This window comes from Hyperolius riggenbachi, chromosome 5 (genome assembly GCF_040937935.1).
Source record: "Hyperolius riggenbachi isolate aHypRig1 chromosome 5, aHypRig1.pri, whole genome shotgun sequence".
Lineage (NCBI taxonomy): Eukaryota > Metazoa > Chordata > Amphibia > Anura > Hyperoliidae > Hyperolius > Hyperolius riggenbachi.
The window spans coordinates 293141873-293166079 of NC_090650.1; the positions used below are offsets into that span (position 1 = coordinate 293141873).

The following is a 24207-nucleotide window of genomic DNA, read 5'->3' on the forward strand; positions in this document are numbered from 1 at the left end:
TGCAGGACCCGCGTTTGCGATTGGTAAAAAAGGTCATTGCTTTTGTGAGAACACTCACATGGGATTTTATTACACAAGTACTTTTACATGCCCATAGCGCTTGACTCAGCCCCTAAGGCAACTATTTATGTATATTTTAATGTAATTTTTATATATACAGTATATAAATATATATATATATATATATATATATATATATATATATATATATATATATATATATAATGTTTAAATACTATGGGGAAGTGTGGGAGGGAAATAGTTAATTTCAGATGTAAGTGTAGTTATTTTTATTAAATAAAATGTGTTGTGATGTAGTTTTACTATTTGGCCACTAGATGTCCTCAGTCATTATTTCCGATTTGCAAGCGTAGGACGTGAATTGGAAATAATGTGTGGCAGTGTAACAGCCGGAAAATACAATGACGCAGGCATCTAATAGATGCCAGTGTTCATTGATTCGGGACCTTAGAACTGCATTCCCATTCATTCATGTCCCCGCTAACCGGCAGTAATTATAGCGCGCGGCCGCACGCTCCAATTGACTAATTTTCGCGGCCCTGAGACTTCAAATGAAGTTTCCCAGGGCATGATTATACTGCACCTGGTGCAATAAGTAGTTAGAGGATAACTGAAGCAAGAAGGATATGGAGGCTGCCATATTTATTTCCTTTTAACCAGCCGGGCGGTATGGACGAGCTCAGCTCGTCCATCACCGCCGGAGGCTGCCGCTCAGGCCCTGCTGGGCCGATTTTCATCAAATAAAGAGCAGCACACGCAGCCGGCACTTTGCCAGCCGCGTGTGCTGCCCGATCGCCGCCGCAGAAGAGGCTCCCCCCAGCCGCCTGAGCCCAGCGTAGCCGGAACAAAAAGTTCCGGCCAGCGCTAAGGGCTGGATCGGAGGCGGCTGACGTCAGGACGTCGGCTGACGCCCATGACGTCACTCCGCTCGTCGCCATGGCGACGATGTAAGCAAAACAAGGAAGGCCGCTCATTGCGGCCTTCCTTGTTTATTCTGGGCGCCGGAGGCGATCGGAAGAACGCCTCCGGAGCGCCCTCTAGTGGGCTTTCATGCAGCCAACTTTCAGTTGGCTGCATGAAATAGTTTTTTTTTTATTTAAAAAAACCCTCCCGCAGCCGCCCTGGCGATCTTAATAGAACGCCAGGGTGGTTAAACAATAATAGTTGCCTGGCTGCCCTGCTGATCTATTTAGCTGCAGAAGTGTCTGACTAACACCAGAAACAAGTAAGCAGTTAATCTTGTCAGATCTAACAATAATGTCAGATACACCTGATCTGCTGCATGCTTGTTCAGGGTCTATGGCTGAAAGTATTAGAGGCAGAGGATCAGCAGGACAGCCAGGCAGCTGGTATTGCTTAACCTCTTCAGGACCACAGGCTTTACCCTCCCCCCTAAAGACCAGGCCATCTTTTGTGAAATAGACCACTGCAGTTTTAAAGCCAAGCTGCAGGGCCGCACAATACAGCACACAAGTGATCCCCCCCTTTTCTCCCCACCAACAGAGCTCTCTGTTGGTGGGGTCAGATCGCCCCCCAGATGTTTGTTTGTTTGTTTATGTTTGTTTGTCTATTTCTTAATACATTTATCTGTTTTTATTATTATTTATTTCCCTCCCCTCTCCAGCCAATCAGCGTGATCAGCTGTCATAGGCTTCAGCCTATGACAGCCGATCACCGCCGAGACTCAGGAGGGGACAGCCATGTCACACGGCTGTCCCCAGTACAGCACTGCTGTAGATCGCAGCGCTGTACCTGGTATTTAGACGGCGATCGCTACTAGGAGACTGAAGCAGGAGATGCGCGTGCAGCCTGTGCGCGATCTCCTGCAGACTGTAGCCCCGGGACTTTACGCCGATCGGCGTTAGAGGGTCCTGGGGCTGCCGCCATGGCCACGCCCATCAGAGTGACACTGCCGGCAAGCAGTTAAAAGGAAATAAATATGGCAGCCTCCACATCCCTTTCGCTTCAGTTGTCCTTTAACTCTTGCAAGTAAATTGAGCCTTGAAAGAGGTGAATTGCTGGGAGCAGTGATTATTTCAAGCATGATGTGCAGATAGCAGATCACAGATATGCGATCCAATCCAAAGATATGTGGCAGGCAGTCATAAGTAGCACTGGGGATCAGAGAAAACAGAGAGAGGTATGAAGAACCTGCAACACTAGAATATTACAGCAGCCTCAGCTCTGGTGTGCTGTGTGCAATCCACTGCTAGAGAAGAAACATATGTAAACTGTGGTCTGTACTCACATCCCTTTGTGGGAGGGGGACAAAATCAATAATACATTACAGCTGCATTAATGATCATGGGGCAGCTGGGGTTTAACCTGTCATTTTTATAAGTCTACTTACGCCTTAGCGATCTCCCAGCTCATTCCAGGTCCTGCTAATAGAAAAATAAATTCAATCATTGTGGGGAGGTAATGCATATCTAGAAACTGAATCCAGCCAGAAATGAGATAACCGTATTAACCGCTTTCTGAATACTGTTTAGTGCTCACACATAATGCATTTATCAGCAATCACGGATATATTTGCAGTCCGGGCAGAGCAAATTAACAATGCAGAATGCGTATCGTCTGGCTTAGAAAACTCCATCATGCTTACTGCGTTGTATTCCCCTTAATGAACATTATTTTATGTATTTGTATCTGCTTAACATTTGCAGTTTAATGAGGAATAATGAAGGTACTGGACAACTGAAACCACAAATGGTATATATGCTGTAGAAAGAAAGGCCAAAGCCTTAATGCACCACACCACCAGCAAACACCCGCTTCAGAAGAGGCATTCTCTTCTGAAGCTGGAGTTTGCCCGCGTGGCACATTAAGGCTTTGGCGTTGGTGTCTACTGGTCCCCTCTGGTCTTTTTCTGGCACTTAAGCACTCTTATTTGGGTTTCATGCCCTCCCTCCATTGCTGCTAACATTGTTTGCACTTTTTTGCTGCTTACCTCAGCAATTTATCTATGCATTTTTGCACATTTTTTTATTTTTTTTGCTAGCACCAATGCACTTTAATATTTTTGGAAATTTTGTTAAATGATTGCTAATTCTTGAATTCCCCTTCCCCTTATTGGGTCAGTTTCATTACATGCCATTTGAGCTTATTATTGTTTATGTATTTTTTTTGACCATTGAGACCTTGTATAATACTTGCACATAATATACATCAATTTTACAGGTGATTATGCAAGCAAAATAACATGTGTTGCACAAATATAGTAGTGTAACCTGCGTTCTATACATAATGTGCACTGTGTATACATGTCAAATTAACTGTCCTTTTCATAAATCAGGGCCAAAGAAAGCAAGTGCTTTGTGGTAACACAACCCCCATCAATAAAAGCCTGAAATAAGAAAGTCATGGGAGAAGGCATTGCTGACTGATTATGAAAATACCAATGGAGTTTTAGATACAATTGATTTTGGTTATCACATGGCAGGTGACTGACTAACCCATAACAGCTTCTGGATGCCATGTCTTTCCTGCCAGGCCTGGGCGTGTTTAGTATGATGGATGTTTTCTAAAGCAGCCCATTGGAAAATATTGGCAGCAGACCCTGCTCCAATATGACAACATATTTTGTGCTGTTTATGGTGTCCACACATTCCACTAATCAAACAGGAATGGACAAGCACCATACATAAATAATAAAGAGTAGGCTTACAACTCTAATAGAACAATAACTATCAGCATGCGTGCAGAAAGGCCAATAAATCGTTAGACAGCTCTCAAAAAGGAAAAAAGGATTGGCCCTACAAAACCGCACCACACGAGTATTATGGAGTACAAAAAAGCCTTTATTGAACCATAAAGTCATTAAAACCATAAAAACAGGAGCACAAAAAGGAATAAGAATGCCCTCAATGAACAATAAGTCAATATACAACAACACATGAGTATGTACAACTGAACAACATCACACCGGTAGCCAAAGGATGAAATAGTGGGGAGGAACTGAATGAACTCTGAAGTGCGGCTGGACACCCTGTACAATGTGTACAGGGTGAAACAGTGATGTGAAAGGGGGTGGACAAGGTCCAATCCCTTTACTGTGTATGTGGGGCAATGGGTGAACGGAAAATGTCCCAGAGAGCACTGCTGTGAGAGAGACTCAATAATGTGTATAGATGTGTATTGCAGATAAGTACCCCGGATAAGAGGAGAGATGAGGTGTGTACAGGAGCCAAGCCCAACTACCGAGTGGCAAAGAGGGAAAGAGTGGAGGTGTGGGGGGCTGTAAGCCCAGTGTCACGGAAACCGTGTAGTACGGAAACCTGAAGGAGGAGGTCTTACCGGTGAGGCTGGACAGGAGGGCGGGTAAGTGTGCAGAGGCCGTCGCGATTCGCCGCAAGGAGCGGCTTCTTCCGGGCATAAACAAGCCCGTTCGACATGAGGCTAAATAGTCGCATGTAGTGACGCAAGGTCGCGTCAGATGACGGCTGTGTGGGGCGGAGTCAGGGGGGGTAAACAGTGTGTGGCCACACACGGGGAACAGTCTCCACGTACGCATTGACGTGGAAGGCTGTCCCCACCCCAGAAACGCCCCCCACAGCCGCGACCATCTTGGTATAGGGAAAGAACGGGCACTGTAGTTAAAAAGCATTTATGGCACATACAATGTGTCTAAGAAATACAAAGTATTCAAATGTATACTGCTGGCCACCTAACCGAGGACCATACAGGGGCTCAGACATAAAAGTTATATACAAGGGTATTACAATGACGAGTTATGTATAACATAATAGTGGCAAGGGCATAAATAAGTAGCCATGTGAACTTATAGATGTTCGATCTACTGACACCCACTGGCAAGAGTTGGTATTGTGTACAAGGGAATCAAACTATATGGCAACTAGAACCACAATATGAGAGAAACCGAACAATCATGTTATACAATAATGTTTCAAATTGGTTGTCAGATGGTAAGTCAAGTATCCAAAGTCTCCCCCGCTCTTGTCGATCTTCAGCAGAAGCCAGGGAATTAGCGGTGTAGCAATAAAACAGACCTCCAAAATGGTTGTCTTCGACAGGAAAGACACACAGGAAGAGGGACCTCAAATCTAGTAAGAACAAATAATATGTAATATGAGTAGAGTTCCTGCAAACATAAAAAACCATAAGGACAGCTAGGTCATACAGCACTGCATGGCCGGCTGCCAATGACATCAATATGGTCAAACCTGCGGTGGGTGAAGGAAACCATGGTCCACTTACCACAGCCATGGGGACAGTGACAGCAATATAAATAACACACTCTCCCGAATAGATGCAACATGGTGCCACACTCATAAGAAACCACAACAACATGCCAGTCAAAAGGTGATCCTAGGGTCCAACGGTCGAACTCACCAAACGACCGCAAGGGACCCCGTGAGAAACAAACATGCTCGTGGACCATACAAAGTCTATATCACAAGTGTACCAAAACACTAAAATTCACCACCAACACCTGCAATCACAGGAGAAGGTGATGGATCCACAAGAGTGTGAATACTGCACCAGGCAGAAGGAGAAAAACCAAAGGGGAGAGTGAAGCTACACCCTACTCACAAAGGTGCAACTATAAAATAAGAGAGGCCACCTCGTAAGGGTAAGTTTAGGCCTCGATCCTCCTTTCTTCCCAATTTGTCCGCTTATCCAGTAATAAAAGTTTTTTTTGAATTGGTGTCCAGGGACATTGAAAAACTGAGGGACATTGGTAATTGTGGTAATAATCTTACTAAGGAGGAACGATTGGCTGTCACCCGTTTATCCAATCGCGATGATGTTATCATCCGGGAAGCTGATAAGGGAGGCAACGTGGTTCTGTGGCCTGTTAATAATTATATAATGGAGGCAAACAGACAATTAGGCAATTTAAAATATTATAGAACGTTAACTTCCAATCCGGGTGAGTTGTTTAAGTCCAAGTTGGATTTTTTACTTGATCAAGGGAGGTCAGCTGGAGTTATCTCACAAAGGGAACATGCGTTCTTGACAGTTAGTAAACCGGTAACACCCACGTTTTATTTACTACCCAAGGTCCATAAAAACAGGGACCAGCCACCGGGAAGACCTATAGTTTCAGGGATTGGGAGTTTAATCGAAAAAAGTTGTTCATTCATTGATTTCTTTTTACAGGAACATGTATGCACTCTGGACTCTTATGTGAGAGACTCTCTTGATTTGATTACCAAACTAAATCATGTACACATCCCTCCAGGTACTTTTATGATCTCATTGGACGTCGAATCCTTGTATACAAACATTGGACACCATCATGCGATAGAAGCAGTTCGTTATTTCTTGGCCTCAACCGCGACATCTAGGTCCGTATTCAACGACTTCCTTCTGACACTCCTGGACTACGTGTTGAAACACAACTATTTTACTTTTGATGGTAGGTACTACCTACAAGTACATGGTATCTCCATGGGAGCCAAATGTGCCCCATCAGTAGCCAATTTATTCTTGGGCTGGTGGGAGCGAGAGGTGGTTTGGGGACCTGGCCTGGAACAATTCCATGCCCACATATTGGGCTGGCATCGGTTTATTGATGACATATTGATCCTGTGGGATGGTCCTGAATCTTTGGCCCTCAGGTTCATTGAGACACTGGGGAAGAATGATCTCAACATTGTACTTACCTCACAAATGTCGTTGGAGTCCTTGGACTTCCTTGATCTGCATCTCTCTTTTTCAGATACGGGGCAGATTGAAACCACATTATATCGGAAGGAAACGGCTGTGAATAGCTTGCTACACTACGAGTCATTTCACACTAAAAACTTGAAAAACAACATTCCAGTGGGTCAGTTCCTTAGACTCAGGAGAAATTGTTCCAAGGAGATGGACTTCCAGGCACAATCTGTGCTGCTGAAGGAGAGATTCAGGGATCGGGGATTCCCAAAACGTGTGATTGAACAGGCATATCGAAGGGCCACCAATACCAACAGAGAGAGGTTACTGTATTCCACACGAAGAAAACAGAGCGACTTGGTAAGATTCTGTACACCCTACAACAGCAGTTGGAATACTTTGAAAGGTATAATTTCCAAACATTGGCCTATCCTGCAAACTGACACTATTTTGAATAGGTATTTACCAGCGAAACCTTCGATCACAGCAAAGAGAGCCACTAATCTGAAGGACCAACTCTGCCAAAGTCATTTCCAGCGTCGACACAGGAGAAGGCCAGTGGTGTGTGGAAGTTTCCCATGTGGAAGATGCAACATCTGTGAGATGATGGCACCCACAAGAGAGGTTCATAGTGATAAGACGAACAAAACGTACAAACTCAAGGACTACATTAATTGCCAGACTGAGGGGGTGATATACCTTTTATGGTGCCCGTGCAACAAACGTTATGTGGGTCAGACCAAAAACATGTTGAAGAGTCGCATCCAGAAACACATGTCCACTATACGCCTGGCTAGTCGGGATCGTGCTGATGGTAAGTTATTAGCCCCAGTGGCAGAACATGCCCTCAACGTACATGGGGGAAGTACTCGGGGCTGGAGGGTGTGTGGCTTATCCAGGGTGTATCTTTCTTCTAGGGGTGGTGACATCACTCAATTACTTTTGAGACAGGAGACTCGCTGGATATTTGACCTTGGCACTTTAGCACCGGTAGGTTTAAACGAGGAATTTTCTTTCCTCGGTTTTTTACATTGATGACGGTTGCTTGGCATTTCTCTTGTCTTGCGTTTGCTCAACCTTCTTTCTGGCTATCACAGCCCTCTTTTGAGAGACACCCAGTGAGTAGGTGGCCTCTCTTATTTTATAGTTGCACCTTTGTGAGTAGGGTGTAGCTTTACTCTCCCCTTTGGTTTTTCTCCTTCTGCCTGGTGCAGTATTCACACTCTTGTGGATCCATCACCTTCTCCTGTGATTGCAGGTGTTGGTGGTGAATTTTAGTGTTTTGGTACACTTGTGATATAGACTTTGTATGGTCCACGAGCATGTTTGTTTCTCACGGGGTCCCTTGCGGTCGTTTGGTGAGTTCGACCGTTGGACCCTAGGATCACCTTTTGACTGGCATGTTGTTGTGGTTTCTTATGAGTGTGGCACCATGTTGCATCTATTCGGGAGAGTGTGTTATTTATATTGCTGTCACTGTCCCCATGGCTGTGGTAAGTGGACCATGGTTTCCTTCACCCACCGCAGGTTTGACCATATTGATGTCATTGTCAGCCGGCCATGCAGTGCTGTATGACCTAGCTGTCCTTATGGTTTTTTATGTTTGCAGGAACTCTACTCATATTACATATTATTTGTTCTTACTAGATTTGAGGTCCCTCTTCCTGTGTGTCTTTCCTGTCGAAGACAACCATTTTGGAGGTCTGTTTTATTGCTACACCGCTAATTCCCTGGCTTCTGCTGAAGATCGACAAGAGCGGGGGAGACTTTGGATACTTGACTTACCATCTGACAACCAATTTGAAACATTATTGTATAACATGATTGTTCGGTTTCTCTCATATTGTGGTTCTAGTTGCCATATAGTTTGATTCCCTTGTACACAATACCAACTCTTGCCAGTGGGTGTCAGTAGATCGAACATCTATAAGTTCACATGGCTACTTATTTATGCCCTTGCCACTATTATGTTATACATAACTCGTCATTGTAATACCCTTGTATATAACTTTTATGTCTGAGCCCCTGTATGGTCCTCGGTTAGGTGGCCAGCAGTATACATTTGAATACTTTGTATTTCTTAGACACATTGTATGTGCCATAAATGCTTTTTAACTACAGTGCCCGTTCTTTCCCTATACCAAGATGGTCGCGGCTGTGGGGGGCGTTTCTGGGGTGGGGACAGCCTTCCACGTCAATGCGTACGTGGAGACTGTTCCCCGTGTGTGGCCACACACTGTTTACCCCCCCTGACTCCGCCCCACACAGCCGTCATCTGACGCGACCTTGCGTCACTACATGCGACTATTTAGCCTCATGTCGAACGGGCTTGTTTATGCCCGGAAGAAGCCGCTCCTTGCGGCGAATCGCGACGGCCTCTGCACACTTACCCGCCCTCCTGTCCAGCCTCACCGGTAAGACCTCCTCCTTCAGGTTTCCGTACTACACGGTTTCCGTGACACTGGGCTTACAGCCCCCCACACCTCCACTCTTTCCCTCTTTGCCACTCGGTAGTTGGGCTTGGCTCCTGTACACACCTCATCTCTCCTCTTATCCGGGGTACTTATCTGCAATACACATCTATACACATTATTGAGTCTCTCTCACAGCAGTGCTCTCTGGGACATTTTCCGTTCACCCATTGCCCCACATACACAGTAAAGGGATTGGACCTTGTCCACCCCCTTTCACATCACTGTTTCACCCTGTACACATTGTACAGGGTGTCCAGCCGCACTTCAGAGTTCATTCAGTTCCTCCCCACTATTTCATCCTTTGGCTACCGGTGTGATGTTGTTCAGTTGTACATACTCATGTGTTGTTGTATATTGACTTATTGTTCATTGAGGGCATTCTTATTCCTTTTTGTGCTCCTGTTTTTATGGTTTTAATGACTTTATGGTTCAATAAAGGCTTTTTTGTACTCCATAATACTCGTGTGGTGCGGTTTTGTAGGGCCAATCCTTTTTTCCTTTTTGAGAGCTGTCACACATTCCACTAACTCTGTTTGACCCCATGCTCCAAATGGCACCCCAGGCCAACAGGGAAAATCCATCATAACTGATGGTGGGTTGTCACCACACCCATGTGCATCCACTGCAGGAGAAACTGGGTAAATGTGGACCTATCCAATAAAATAACACTGTCAAATGTTCTCTCCATTTTTGTGGCCCACGGTTTCCTTTTTACAATGTTGGCTGAGGTGAGCAGAGGTGTACATCTTGCAGCTCTTCCATGATAATTGAGTTGATGCAGATATTGAACAGCCATGCTTGGACTTACTTGCAGGGGTTTAGCCCCGTCTGCAGCAGCTATGGGGCTGTTGTTCCATAAATCATTTGGAATCAAATATTTGTGGCAGTTACCCTCGGTCTATTGCTGAACACCAGAATGTTGGTGAGGGTAATGGTGCCCATAATTTTTTTTAAATTTTTGTTTCAATCGGAGATATTTGATCAATTTATTCAATTTGGTCGAATATTTTTTAGAATTATTTTCGAGGTACCGTACACAAATGTTCAATTTTCCTGAAAATTTGTGAAAAGCGATCGAATATGAAGAAAAAGTTGGTTTATTCAATAGTATTTTTCTATACAACCTACCATACACTATACAATTTCACAAACAATCACTCAGATTTTTCCAACATGTCTGTTCAGATTTTTATCTAAAAAACGGAATAATCATTCATTCTTTTTGATCGAAAAAAAGGATTATTTTTTATTTTAATTTTATTTGATCAATTTGGTTGAATAAACAGGAAAATTGAACGTGTTAATTGTAACGTGTATGGACACCATAAGGAGGGAGAGGCTGTGAACTCAGCATTCTACTTGCCTGCTAGCAGCTTGCAGCTAGAACTTTCGATTTTTATTGTAAAAAAAAAACTAAAAGTATTTGCAGTATAATTTTAAATGCATTGTTATAATTCAATTTCCATAAAATGTAATTATAACAGTTGTGCCTTAACTAAAACCTTCAGTAAAATGTGTCCCTGTGCCAGCCGACACTGACGCCTTTCTGGCTCTATTCATGGCTCCGAAACAAAATCAAGCATGCCCTTTCAGAACAATTTGTTAGGCTGGTAATGCCAACAGGGCTGCTGTAACTAATAAAGATCTGGGGAAATACAGCTGCAGGGTATGGAGACATGTAGAGATAATTCTTAATCTTCTCCTGGTTTACAAGAAAAACATATGTAGTCATTAATGTCTCTTCCAGAAAGGCGTAACATTGCCACAACTTCTAAAAAGTACCACTAAACTGATCCAAGTACATTAATTAGATTTATCTTTAAGTAACAAGAAGTATAACTTAATTTCAACAAAATGTCTGGAACTCCCAAATCTCGAGTGCATTCGTTGTCACTGTGTTATTCACTCCATTGGTGCTGTTGGCCACGGGAGAAAAGTGTTTAATTCAAAGTGAAATAAGTGGTCAATAGGCCACGCTACTAATTGAGCAGCTAGGGACTGATGGGACTTGTAGTACCTCTTCGATTGCCCCATACCTGCACTAAAGACTGCCCCTGTCCATTGTTCTTTGCTTGTAATAGTGGATTGTTTTCTAGTGCTATACTATATGGTGTGCTTTTTGGACTGATAATTATTACCACCCTTTGCTTGACCCCTGAAATACTTTTGGGTTTCCACCTGTCTTGACCTCTGCTTTTTTCTATTTCTTATGGCCCATACTCACGGGCTACTTTTCTAGCATGTCGCTAGCACACGGGAGCGTGTGCGCGACAGTTCGGCGACAGCTCGTCGCCAGGTCCCTCCGCATACACACGCGGAAGTGGGACTAGGGATGGCGACGGAAGCTGTCGCCGACGTTCCTCCCCCCTGCCGGAAACTCAATGCTCCGACTATTGGGTTGCTGTCGCTAGTCCGCATACACACGGACTAGCGACAGTTGCGGCGAAGTTGCGGCGGCAACTGTCGCCATGCGATTGACCGCCGCCAATCGCCTGGCGACAGCAGCGACGAGCGACGGTTCGGGGTGCACGCCTCATACTCACGGGCGACCTGTCGCCGCAACACGCGCGCGCCACGTAGTTTCGACGACAAATGTAGCCCGTGAGTATGGGCCATCAGACCCTCGGATTGGGTTTTGGATTTACTGTGTATGACCTCTGGCCTTTTCTTGACCCTGATTGTGCCTGACCCCTGGACTGAAAGTCATTTGACCTCCAGTGTAGACCTCTGGCCTCGTTCCTGGATTTTTTCTTTGTTTGACTTCCTGGTACTTCATGGGTTCCCTCGATCCTTTATCTTGCATGCATTTGTCCTTGGGGCAATTGAAGTCAGATAGATGTGTTCAGTTTCCTGTTCAAGCAGAAGTTTGACTTTAGATGAAGAATGTGGTGGAGATTGAGATATAAGATCTGAAGGGAAAACAGTGATTGCTGGGAAGACTTACACTTGTGCAATGATTGTAAAGATGATATCATGAACTACATTTTTTTGTATTACTCATTAAAAGCGAAAATCACACACTGGAAAAAAAAGCCTTTTTCATTAATTTTTGAAAGTGGATTATTAGCAAGGTAGGAAATGAATTGCAATCACTTATATAACCTTTAAAGCTAAACCTTATGCTAAAGTCAATAAAACAAAAATCATCATTCAGTAGTGGGCTTTTTAGAGAATGATTAAATGTATTGTTCTGAGTACAACAGATGGCTGGAAAAAACACTTGATTGGTTGCTGTGGTAACAGTACATCATTGTTTTTAACAAGCCTAAAAATACTCTTGAAATGGTATATTGATTAAAATTGCAAGTCTTTTCCTTGATTACGACAAAAAAAGGAACTGTTTATGGAAAGCTTGTTAGAAAATGGCCTTTACTAGTTGATTTCAGTACATCATTTTTGATATAACATGACAGTGAAATACACAACAGACATGAACCATTATAAGAGGGGAGGTAGATTATATTACATTTTCCACAGGCATAGGAGCAGTGGTTGCAGAGGTCAGTATGCCATGGCATTTTTTATGTATAATCATTGGTAGTAAAGTGAACTGCCTTCCATCAGTAATAGATAGCTATAGTTGTTGCTGAAACCCCCCCAAAAAATACCATTAAGAGTGATTATCCTGAATACTATTCATTATTTGAATCATAGACGAATTCCAGCTGAGATCGAACAATTTTCTCACAATTAAACACTAAAAGTTTACAAAAGCAGCATTTCCCACAACACAGACAGTACCACAAGCCAGTCTTGTACTGAACTGCAAATGAACGAGTTCACCCTGCCAAGAGTACAATGGATTATTGTGCAGCGCTTTGTGCCAAATCACCCACCACAGAATACAGTTTTCCTCTATGACCTCAACTACTGCATAGTGTTAGTCTTTTTTTATCATCTCTGGAAAATACATGAATGCATTATATTCATACTTTCCATGCAGAGGGAAAAAAGAACAACATTCTTGGGATGCTGCTCGCAAACAAAACAGCCAGCCATCTGACTCTTGGCAGAGATAAATGGCTTTATTTTCTTAGTCAGCTTAAAGCTTCGTACAAGGTGTCTCATAGCTTAACAGAGTAGCCTGAATTAACCTTATATGCAAAGAACTATGACGGAGCACTACTAGAAGCACATTTGTATAATAATTAAGTAGCATTTATTGTAGGGGAAGACTGCCTTCACACAGTATTGTCCACCCACCCATCAATTCGTATTTACTGGAATTACTGTAGCTAAGATAGTTGTGTAAATAATGTCCATTTACAAACATGTACAGTGATTTACTATTTCATCTTTTTACTTTCTTAGTCCTTTAGCAGCCAATTTATTTAGAGACTTGTGAGTGCTCCAGGCCAATTTATTTTAGCAATTTTTTTATTTCTTATTTATTACATTCTCTTGCTTCTAATTAGTACTGCTGTGGTGTGTATTTATGGCCATTTGCCACTAAGGGGCAGTATGAGACAATAACAGAGGACTTCTGCTTTCAGTTTCTATATTTTCCACTAGTAGAGAGAGATCAAAGCATTTCAAACATTTACAACACAACAAGTTCTGCCACCTAAGGTCAAAAGCAGTGCACTTATGTCAAACAAAATAACTGTATTAAAGCTGCTAATGGGTTAAATAAACCAAACACATGTAAATACCACCATACACTATTAGACATGTTAATAGATTAGACCAGTGTTTCTCAAACCTGTCCTGGTGACTCTGACTCCTGAACGGTGCATGTTTTGCAGGCAACCTCACCTATGCACAGGTGGGGTAATTAGGGTCTCAGCCAGGTAGATTCCACCTAGCTGAGACACTAATTACCCCACCTCTGCATAGGTGAGGTTGTCTGCAAAATATGCACCATTGAGGAGTCAGAAGGACAAGTTTGAGAAACACTGGATTAGACATTAGATAATCATTCGAATATCACTTTGTTTTTGTTTTTTGTTCAAGGTCTACCATGCTACATTTTCAGTAAATAATTTATTTTAATTCTCAGAACAAATCCACATAATATACATCATTAGAGTCATAAATAAGCAAGGTTTAACCACTTGAGGACCGCCCCCAGCCGATGGGCGGCGGCAAAGTCCGGGCCCAAACGACCGCAATACGCCCATCGGCGGGGGCGGCTGCGTGGGTGGCTATGCGGCGATCGCGTCATTCGTGACGCGATCAGCCGCCGGGGACTGGCTCCGCCCACCGCTCGTAGTAACCCGCCGGCCGTTCGGAAGCGCCGGCGGGTTACTAGCACCCGGATCGCCGCATGGAAATAGTATAATAGGCTTTGTAATGTATACAAAGCCTATTATACTGGCTGCCTCCTGCCCTGGTGGTCCCAGTGTCCGAGGGACCACCAGGGCAGGCTGCAGCCACCCTAGTCTGCACCCAAGCACACTGATTTCCCCCCCCCCTGCCCCCTGATCGCCCACAGCACCCCTTAGACCCCCCCCTGCCCACCCCCCAGACCACTGTTTGCACCCAGTCACCCCCCTAATCACCCATCAATCACTCCCTGTCACTATCTGTCAACGCTATTTTTTTTTATCCCCCCCCCCTGCCCACTGCCCCCTCCTGATCACCCCCCCACCCCTCAGATTCTCCCCAGACCCCCCCCCAGACCCCTCCCCCCGTGTACTGTATGCATCTATCCCCCCTGATCACCTGTCAATCACCTGTCAATCACCCGTCAATCACCCCCTGTCTCTGCTACCCATCAATCAGCCCCTAACCTGCCCCTTGCGGGCAATCTGATCACCCACCCACACCAATAGATCGCCCGCAGATCCGACATCAGATCACCTCCCAAATCCATTGTTTACATCTATTCTCTCCTCTAAACACCCACTAATTACCCATCAATCACCTATCAATCACCCCCTATCACCACCTGTCACTGTTACCCATCAGATTAGACCCTAATCTACCCCTTGCGGGCACCCAATCACCCGCCCACACGCTCAGATTGCCCTCAGACCCCCCTTTATCAATTCGCCAGTGCAATATTTACATCTGTTATTCCCTGTAATAACCCACTGATCACCTGTCAATCACCTATCAATCACCCCCTGTCACTGCCACCCATCAATCACCCCCTGTCACTGCCACCCATCAATCAGCCCCTAACCTGCCCCTTGCGGGCAATCTGATCACCCACCCACACCAATAGATCGCCCGCAGATCCGACATCAGATCACCTCCCAAATCCATTGTTTACATCTATTCTCTCCTCTAAACACCCACTAATTACCCATCAATCACCTATCAATCACCACCTGTCACTGTTACCCATCAGATTAGACCCTAATCTACCCCTTGCGGGCACCCAATCACCCGCCCACACGCTCAGATTGCCCTCAGACCCCCCTTTATCAATTCGCCAGTGCAATATTTACATCTGTTATTCCCTGTAATAACCCACTGATCTCCTGTCAATCACCTATCAATCACCCCCTGTCACTGCCACCCATCAATCACCCCCTGTCACTGCCACCCATCAATCAGCCCCTAACCTGCCCCTTGCGGGCAATCTGATCACCCACCCACACCAATAGATCGCCCGCAGATCCGACATCAGATCACCTCCCAAATCCATTGTTTACATCTATTCTCTCCTCTAAACACCCACTAATTACCCATCAATCACCTATCAATCACCACCTGTCACTGTTACCCATCAGATTAGACCCTAATCTACCCCTTGCGGGCACCCAATCACCCGCCCACACGCTCAGATTGCCCTCAGACCCCCCTTTATCAATTCGCCAGTGCAATATTTACATCTGTTATTCCCTGTAATAACCCACTGATCACCTGTCAATCACCTATCAATCACCCCCTGTCACTGCCACCCATCAATCAGCCCCTGTCACTGCCACCCATCAATCAGCCCCTAACCTGCCCCTTGCGGGCAATCTGATCACCCACCCACACCAATAGATCGCCCGCAGATCCGACATCAGATCACCTCTCAAGTGCAGTGTTTACATCTCTTCTCTCCTCTAAACACCCACTAATTACCCATCAATCACCCCCTATCACCACCTGTCACGGTTACCCATCAGATTAGACCCTAATCTGCCCCTTGCGGGCACCCAATCACCCGCCCACACCTCAGAACGTCCTCAGACCCCAGCCCTGATCACCTCGCTAGTGCATTGCTTGCATCTATTTCCCCCCTCTAATCACACCTTGAGACACCCATCAATCACCTCCTGTCACCCCCTAGCACACCTACCCATCAGATCAGGCCCTAATTTGCCCCGTGTGGGCTCCTGATCACTCGGCCAAACCCTCAGGTCCCCCTCAGACCCCCTTCCGATCACCTCCCCAGTGCATTGATTGCATCTATTTCCCCCTCTAACCGCCCCCTGAGACACCCATCAATCACCTCCTGTCACCCCCTAGCACTCCTATCCATCAGATCAGGCCCAAAACATCCTGTCATCTAAGAGGCCACCCTGCTTATGACCGGTTCCACAAAATTTGCCCCCTCATAGACCACCTGTCATCAAAATTTGCAGATGCTTATACCCCTGATCAGTCATTTTGAGAAATTTGGTTTCCAGACTACTCACAGTTTTGGGCCCGTAAAATGCCAGGGCAGTATAGGAACCCCACAAGTGACCCCATTTTAGAAAGAAGACACCCCAAGGTATTCTGTTAGGTGTATGATGAGTTCATAGAAGATTTTATTTTTTGTCACAAGTTAGCGGAAATTGATATGTATTGTTTTTTTTTTCACAAAGTGTCATTTTCCGCTAACTTGTGACAAAAAAAAAATCTTCTATGAACTCACCATACTCCTAACAGAATACCTTGGGGTGTCTTCTTTCTAAAATGGGGTCACTTGTGGGGTTCCTATACTGCCCTGGCATTTAAGGGGCCCTAAACCGTGAGCAGTAGTCTAGAATCCAAAGGCCTCAAAATGACCTGTGAATAGGACGTTAGGCCCCTTAGCGCACCTAGGTTGCAAAAAAGTGTCACACATGTGGTATCGCCGTACTCAGAAGAAGTAGTATATTGTGTTTTGGGGTGTATTTTTACACATACCCATGCTGGGTGGGAGAAACCTCTCTGTAAAAGGACAATTGTGTGTAAAAAAAAATCAAACAATTGTCATTTACAGAGATATTTCTCCCACCCAGCATGGGTATGTGTAAAAATACACCCCAAAACACATTATACTACTTCTCCTGAGTACGGCGGTACCACATGTGTGGCACTTTTTTGCACCCTAAGTGCGCTAAGAGGCCCAAAGTCCAATGAGTACCTTTAGGATTTCACAGGTCATTTTGCGACATTTGGTTTCAAGACTACTCCTCACGGTTTAGGGCCCCTAAAATGCCAGGGCAGTATAGGAACCCCACAAATGACCCCATTTTAGAAAGAAGACACCCCAAGGTATTCCGTTAGGAGTATGGTGAGTTCATAGAAGATTTTATTTTTTGTCATAAGTTAGCGGAAAATGACACTTTGTGAAAAAAAACAATTAAAATCAATTTCCGCTAACTTGTGACAAAAAAAAAAAATCTTCTATGAACTCACCATCCTCCTAACGGAATACCTTGGGGTGTCTTCTTTCTAAAATGGGGTAATTTGTGGGGTTCCTATACTGTCCTGGCATTTTAGGGGCCCTAAACCGCGAGGAGTAGTCTTGAAACGAAATTTCTCAAAATGACCTGTGAAATCCTAAAGGTACTCATTGAACTTTGGGCCCCTTAGCGCAGTTAGGGTGCAAAAAAGTGCCACACATGTGGTATCGCCGTACTCAGGAGAAGTAGTATAATGTGTTTTGGGGTGTATTTTTCCACATACCCATGCTGAGTGGCAGAAATATCTCTATAAATAGACAATTGTGTGTAAAAAAAAAAAAACAATTGTCATTTATGGAGATATTTCTCCCACCCAGCATGGGTATGTGTAAAAATACACCCCAAAACACATTATACTACTTCTCCTGAGTACGGCAATACCACATGTGTGGCACTTTTTTGCAGCCTAACTGCGCTAAGGGGCCAAAAGTCCAATGAGCATCTTTAGGCTTTACAGGGGTGCTTACAATTAGGCACCCCCCAAAATGCCAGGACAGTGAACACACCCCACAAATGACCCCATTTTGGAAAGTAGACACTTCAAGGTATTCAGAGACTAGCATAGTGAGTCCGTGGCAGATTTCATTTTTTTTTGTTGCAAGTTAGAAGAAATGGAAACTTTTTTTTTTTTCTTTTTTTTGTCAGAAAGTGTCATTTTCCGCTAACTTGTGACAAAAAATAAAATCTTCTATGAACTCACCATGCCTCTCACTGAATACTTTGGGATGTCTTCTTTCCAAAATGGGGTCATTTGGGGGGTATTTGTACTATCCTGGAATTTTAGCCCCTCATGAAACCTGACAGGTGCGCAGAAAAGTCAGAGATGCTTGAAAATGGGAAAATTCACTTTTGGCACCATAGTTTGTAAACGCTATAACTTTTACCCAAACCAATAAATATACACTGAATGGGTTTTTTTTAATCAAAAACATGTTTGTCCACATTTTTCGCGCTGCATGTATACAGAAATTTTACTTTATTTGAAAAATGTCAGCACAGAAAGTTAAAAAAATCATTTTTTTGCCAAAATTCATGTCTTTTTTGATGAATATAATAAAAAGTAAAACTCGCAGGAGCAATCAAATAGCATCAAAAGAAAGCTGTATTAGTGACAAGAAAAGGAGGTAAAATTCATTTAGGTGGTAGGTTGTATGACCGAGCATTAAACCGTGAAAGCTGCAGTGGTCTGAATGGAGAAAAAGGCTCTGGTCCTTAAGGGGCGAAAAGACTGTGGTCCTGAAGTGGTTAAACAAAACACAACTTTAAAAACAATCAAAACCACATATTGAAACAAAGGAGCTCCCACACCACTATCCGGAACTATATTGGTTTAAAGAGAACCAGAGAAGAAATGAAGGAAAGGTTTTATACATACCTGGGGCTTCCTCCAGCCCCATCCGCACGGATCGCTCCCACGCCGCTGTTGCCTGTATGCACCGGTACCGGGTCCCGTAGTTTCGGCCAGTCGGCCAGCCGGCGTCAGCACGCGGCCAATTGTCTGCATCACAGGGGCTCCCTCCATACCCTTACGCGTGCGGCTCCATACTGCGCAGCCGCATGCGTAAGGGTATGGAGGGAGCCCCTGTGCATGCGGCCTGGATCGCTCCCACGCCACCATCCTCCGCTTCCTGTATCGGCGGTACCGGGTCCCGTCACTTCCGGCGGACGCGGCCAATTGTCCGCATCACAGGGGCTCCCTCCTTACCCTTACGCGTGCGGCTCCATACTGCGCAGCCGCATGCGTAAGTGTATGGAGGGAGCCCCTGTGCATGCGGACAATTTGCCGCGTCCGTCGGAAGTGACGGGACCCGGTACCGCCGATACAGGAAGCGGAGGATGGCAGCGTGGGAGCGATCCAGGCTTGTGGGGCTGGAAGAAGCCCCAGGTATGTATAAAACCTTTTTCTATTTTAGGTGTTCATTCGTCTCTGGTTCCCTTTAAGACATAACAACCAACAACGATTAATCCTATTGCACTCATTTTCAATATAAAATGACCTGAGTAAATTGGTGTCCTTGTGACGGCATGGATCTTTCTTAAAGTAAACCTGGAGTCTACCAAAGACATAAGTTAGATACTTACAGTTTCTAGGTAGAGGGAAGCCTCTGGATTGTCCAAAGGCTTCTCGTGTCCTCCTCGCTCCTACCCGTCACTTGCTGGGTACTTCTGGCAGTTCACAGCCACGTTCATAGTGAACAAGTGCGGTCATACATAAGAACAGCCGCTCCTGGGCAGTATTATGGAGCTGCTTGTGGATGAGCGGCTTTGGCTCACTGCGCAGGCATGTCTGTACTCATGAAGGGGAGAGTATAGGTGAGAATGTTCAGCAACGTGGGGTCAAGTAAGAGATCGGAAGCCTTGGAAATATCCAGAGTTTTCTCTCTAACTAGTTAAGTATCTACAATTTTTTCTTTGGGAGACAACAGGTTTACTATTTGCACTAGCAGGGTACTTGGTGCCATTCCTGTAAATGGAAGTTAGGCTGTATTTATTGTGTGATTGGCCGGGTTCACACTATAGTACAAATGCAGCATATACGTAAACAGCGCAGTAGGCGTATCCACTCGGTGTTAGTGTCTGCAGAAGAATGCAGCAGGTCAGCATTTTACATGTGCAATCTGGTGGGTGCGTTGTGCATTTGCGTTCTGTTTGACAGTATAAAAGCATCCTATTAATAATATAGGATCCATTTACCATGCATTTTTGCGTTTAACTACGTTCTGTTAATGCAGCGTTTTTAGCTGTAGTGTGAACAGACCCTTCTGACACTCATTATTTCTGATGAGTGACCAACCCATTTGTTCTGTATTAATTTGTTATTAGTATTTACTTGTTCTTTATATGATGGTTATCAAATGACTCCCCCTTCTGAAGATCATTATGATCGGATATATTCCAGTGTTTCAAATGTTAATAGGAGTAAAGACTTTCGAAAGATATTTAGTCCCGATAACAGCCTGCGAAAACCCATAAAATGCGAGGATCACTCCAAACTTAATTTTATGTGATAAAACTACCATAAGGCTAAGCAGTTCCAGCTGGGGATCAGATGTTTGGTTTGGGCTTAGTCCAAGTTTTAACTTGTTCTTTATAAGCAGCTGTAAAAAGCTTGATATGCAGGGATGGTTCCTCTGTGAATTAAAGTATGTATTTCGCTAAACCCGTGTCCTTTATATAGCAGTATTTCAGTGTAGAAAAGAGAGCAAGACCTCATTCTATTTATCGCAGCTAATAAATAAAGAGCTTAAAACTAAAGCGATGTCTCCCAAGTTCAGACACTTTTATGAAGCCCTTACCATAATGACCTTCAGGGTACTCCGTGATGGATAGATCACCCTGAATATGTAGGCATGCTTTCTCATTGTAAATGCATATCAATGTAGAAATACTCAAAAACAAAATTCAAGTGTGGCCCTTAAAGGAAATCTAAAATGGCAGAAAAATGTACTGTCCTGCCCTTCGAAATAAGCAACTTTTCTGCCTGTCCTGCTGATCTGCCAACTTTTATACTTTCTGAATCAGTGACTCAGAAGATGTGTGCCAATGAGGTGTTCTGACTGCACCATATGGAACATACGGTATACACATAGGCAGTCTGGCTAACAGCTAAGGCAAGACAAATAACATTTATATCGCGCTTTTCTCCTGGCAGACTCAAAGCGCCAAAGCTGCAGCCACTAGGACGCACTCTATAGGCAGTAGCAGTGTTAGGGAGACTTGCCTAAGGTCTCCTGCTGAATAGGCACTGGCTTACTAAACAGGCAGAGCCGAGATTCGAACCCTGGTCTCCTGTGTCAAAGGTAGAGCCCATAACCATTACACCATCCAGCCACGCTAAGGCTCTCTGGTGAGGCGGGCGGACAAGAGATAGTGAGCTGCCAGTGCCTCTGTCAGTGCATAACAATAGCCACCTGTGTTCACTTAGGAAGGGCACCTGAAACAATTTCAAATTATCTGTTCAGGTGATCCAAGATGTAAGGAGCACCTATTCAGTGAGGAGTCATTGGGCTAGACTCCCTCACATAGCTACTGCTACTGTGTACGTGCGGCCATTATTAAAGTGTTGCTATTATACAGCTTCAGTTTATAAACATTTCCTGGATCATAATGGAACCATAGCGAGGGTTGCAGAAGGATAGGTGAAGTAGTGATTGTGTGACAAGTACATGCACCTGCTGTGACAACGTTTTAAGTAAATCCAGAACAACCTATACTTTAAAAAAGCTCTCTCTGTAGGTGCATATCCATGTTTGCAATTGTACTACAAATTTACAAACCTTGTCAGAAAATCTCTGAATACAAGCCTGACCTTTGATAGGTGCAACTTTTAGTTCCACTGGCACCAGGGGTACTATAAATATTCTAAATAGTACTCCTAAAAAGGGGCAACATACTTGACATACTTCTAACAAGTTCATCATTCCCTCCTCTGGTCAAACTTTTCCTTTTGCAATGACCCAACCTACTAAGCTCATCTTAATCTAGTATGCTGCTTTACTCTCACTGACTGCTCTGTCATATGAGTAATTATTAAAATATCCCTTAAGACTATGTAACACAAGAGACCCAGCATCTGTGACAAGCCTCTGCAGCAAGTTTCTAAATTGTTGCGTCTAATGCTGTCCGGTGCAGCTGCTAGCAACTATGGCACACTAGATCTGTAGGAAGATGCTGTTCTGTTGTTAGATGAAACACTTAAAGGACAGCTATCAAAGTTAACAAATTCTAAATGCCACATATATTTCCAGGAATTACTAGCAAATAGCAATATAAAGGCTTTTTTTCATCCTTTCATTTTTTTGTGTGAAGAAAATATGACATTTATAGAGAATAGTTTTCACAGTGGGCATCTCACAGTGGGCATTACTGTGGAGGACTGTATCCAGACCAGCACATCCAGCTTGCAGAAACAGTCCTTACTGGCTCTAATCATGTGACTGAAATGTCTTCAGAATGGCAGAAAGCAGCAATTTAGCAGCAATATAGTGTGCAAGCAATCCATCAGCTGCAACCATGTTCCTATGTCTCTGCTTCATGCAGCCCTAAAATAAACAGAGATTACAGCCAGGAAGAACTAATTTTGACTGGTGGGTGTAAGCATCCAAAAACAGGAATAAAGTAAGGGTCCTTTTCTATAGATCCTTAGTCTGTATTTGAAAAATCTCTGAGCTGCAGAAACAGACATTAAATAATTCCTTAGTGAATAATGACACCTATCTACATTGTACAGTTCTGGCCTCGACGCTGACTTTTAAAGCAGGGATCTGATAGACAAGGTATTTCCTTCACAAAGGATGTGATCAGATACTTCTAAAAAGCCTTCTATTGTTGCTGGCTAATAGCTTTATATGTACAGTATGTGGGATTTACAGAATGACAGTTTCTTTGATGGTTGTCCTTTGAGAAAGTCAGTCCCTGGGAACAGAGCAAAAATATAATAAAATTAATAATAATTGCCGGCAATGCCAAGGCATTTGGTGAGTTTCTCACTTGCACTTCCCCAGTATTAGGTGCCAGCCTAACAGAGAGCCTTGGGGAAGGCTTCAAAAAGCAGTGCAATAAAGAATTGCCTGAAAGTCGAATACATGAAATAAATGTGCTTATTGCAGCTCATTTTAATCATTAGCATACAGCTTCTCATACACAAAGAATTTGTTTGACTGCCCCTTTGGCCTATCTTCAGGTCTAATCAGAAGATTTCATTACCAAACGCTACACATCCACTTCCCAATTTCTTAATGGAAACATTATTCATAGCGCACCCGAAGTCCAGGAGTAGCATTCCCTCAGAGTAATAGCAAAACATCCATCTTTTGCTATTTATCCAGGTGCAGGTTTGATCATATTTCTGTGGTGAATGAACTATTGGTCCTGCTAAATATTATGAAGGGAATATGTATTTATTTAAAGTGAACTTGTATCTAAATCTTGAGAAATAAAACATTCCTGTGACAATCCTATATATACTTTATGTGGCAGGTTTAACCTATGTGAGCTTCCAAGCTACCGTATGTGTTTATGCTGTGAAACGGCCTTTCTTTACTTCTCTATGGAGTGAATGAGTCATGGATTCTTCCCTTGCTAAGCTGTTTCTATTGGGCAACTGATGCCATCTCTAGTCATGTGACATTGATAACAGGATTAGTGGGCATCAGTTATCAGTTAGCTAAGTACTACTGTTCTTGAGAGAGAGATAGTATTGCAGCCCAGGGCCTTTAGTGTAGAAATAATCTGTGCTTGATGCCGATACAAAATTAGTGCTGTAAAAATGACAGTTGGAAGCAGGGCAAATATTTCAGGGGAACCAACAGTCATTCTCACAACATTGAAAGGCAAATTCAGTAGACAGATGGCATGTGCTTCTGTATACCAATGAGAAATGTAAAATATGCATTTGACTAGAAAACCTGCAGACCACCACAAAGAAAATGGATATCAGGCAAATATTTATCATCACGTATATCTCTACATGGAGAACATTATTGATTCAGGTTTGC

General features: G+C 43.9%; 1 protein-coding gene across 1 annotated transcript in view; it reads left to right on the plus strand.

Moving 5' to 3' along the window:
• The window catches only part of DIPK1C (divergent protein kinase domain 1C), a 117099-nt gene that overhangs the window by 64907 nt on the left and 27985 nt on the right, over positions 1 to 24207 (plus strand). The window lies entirely within an intron of this gene.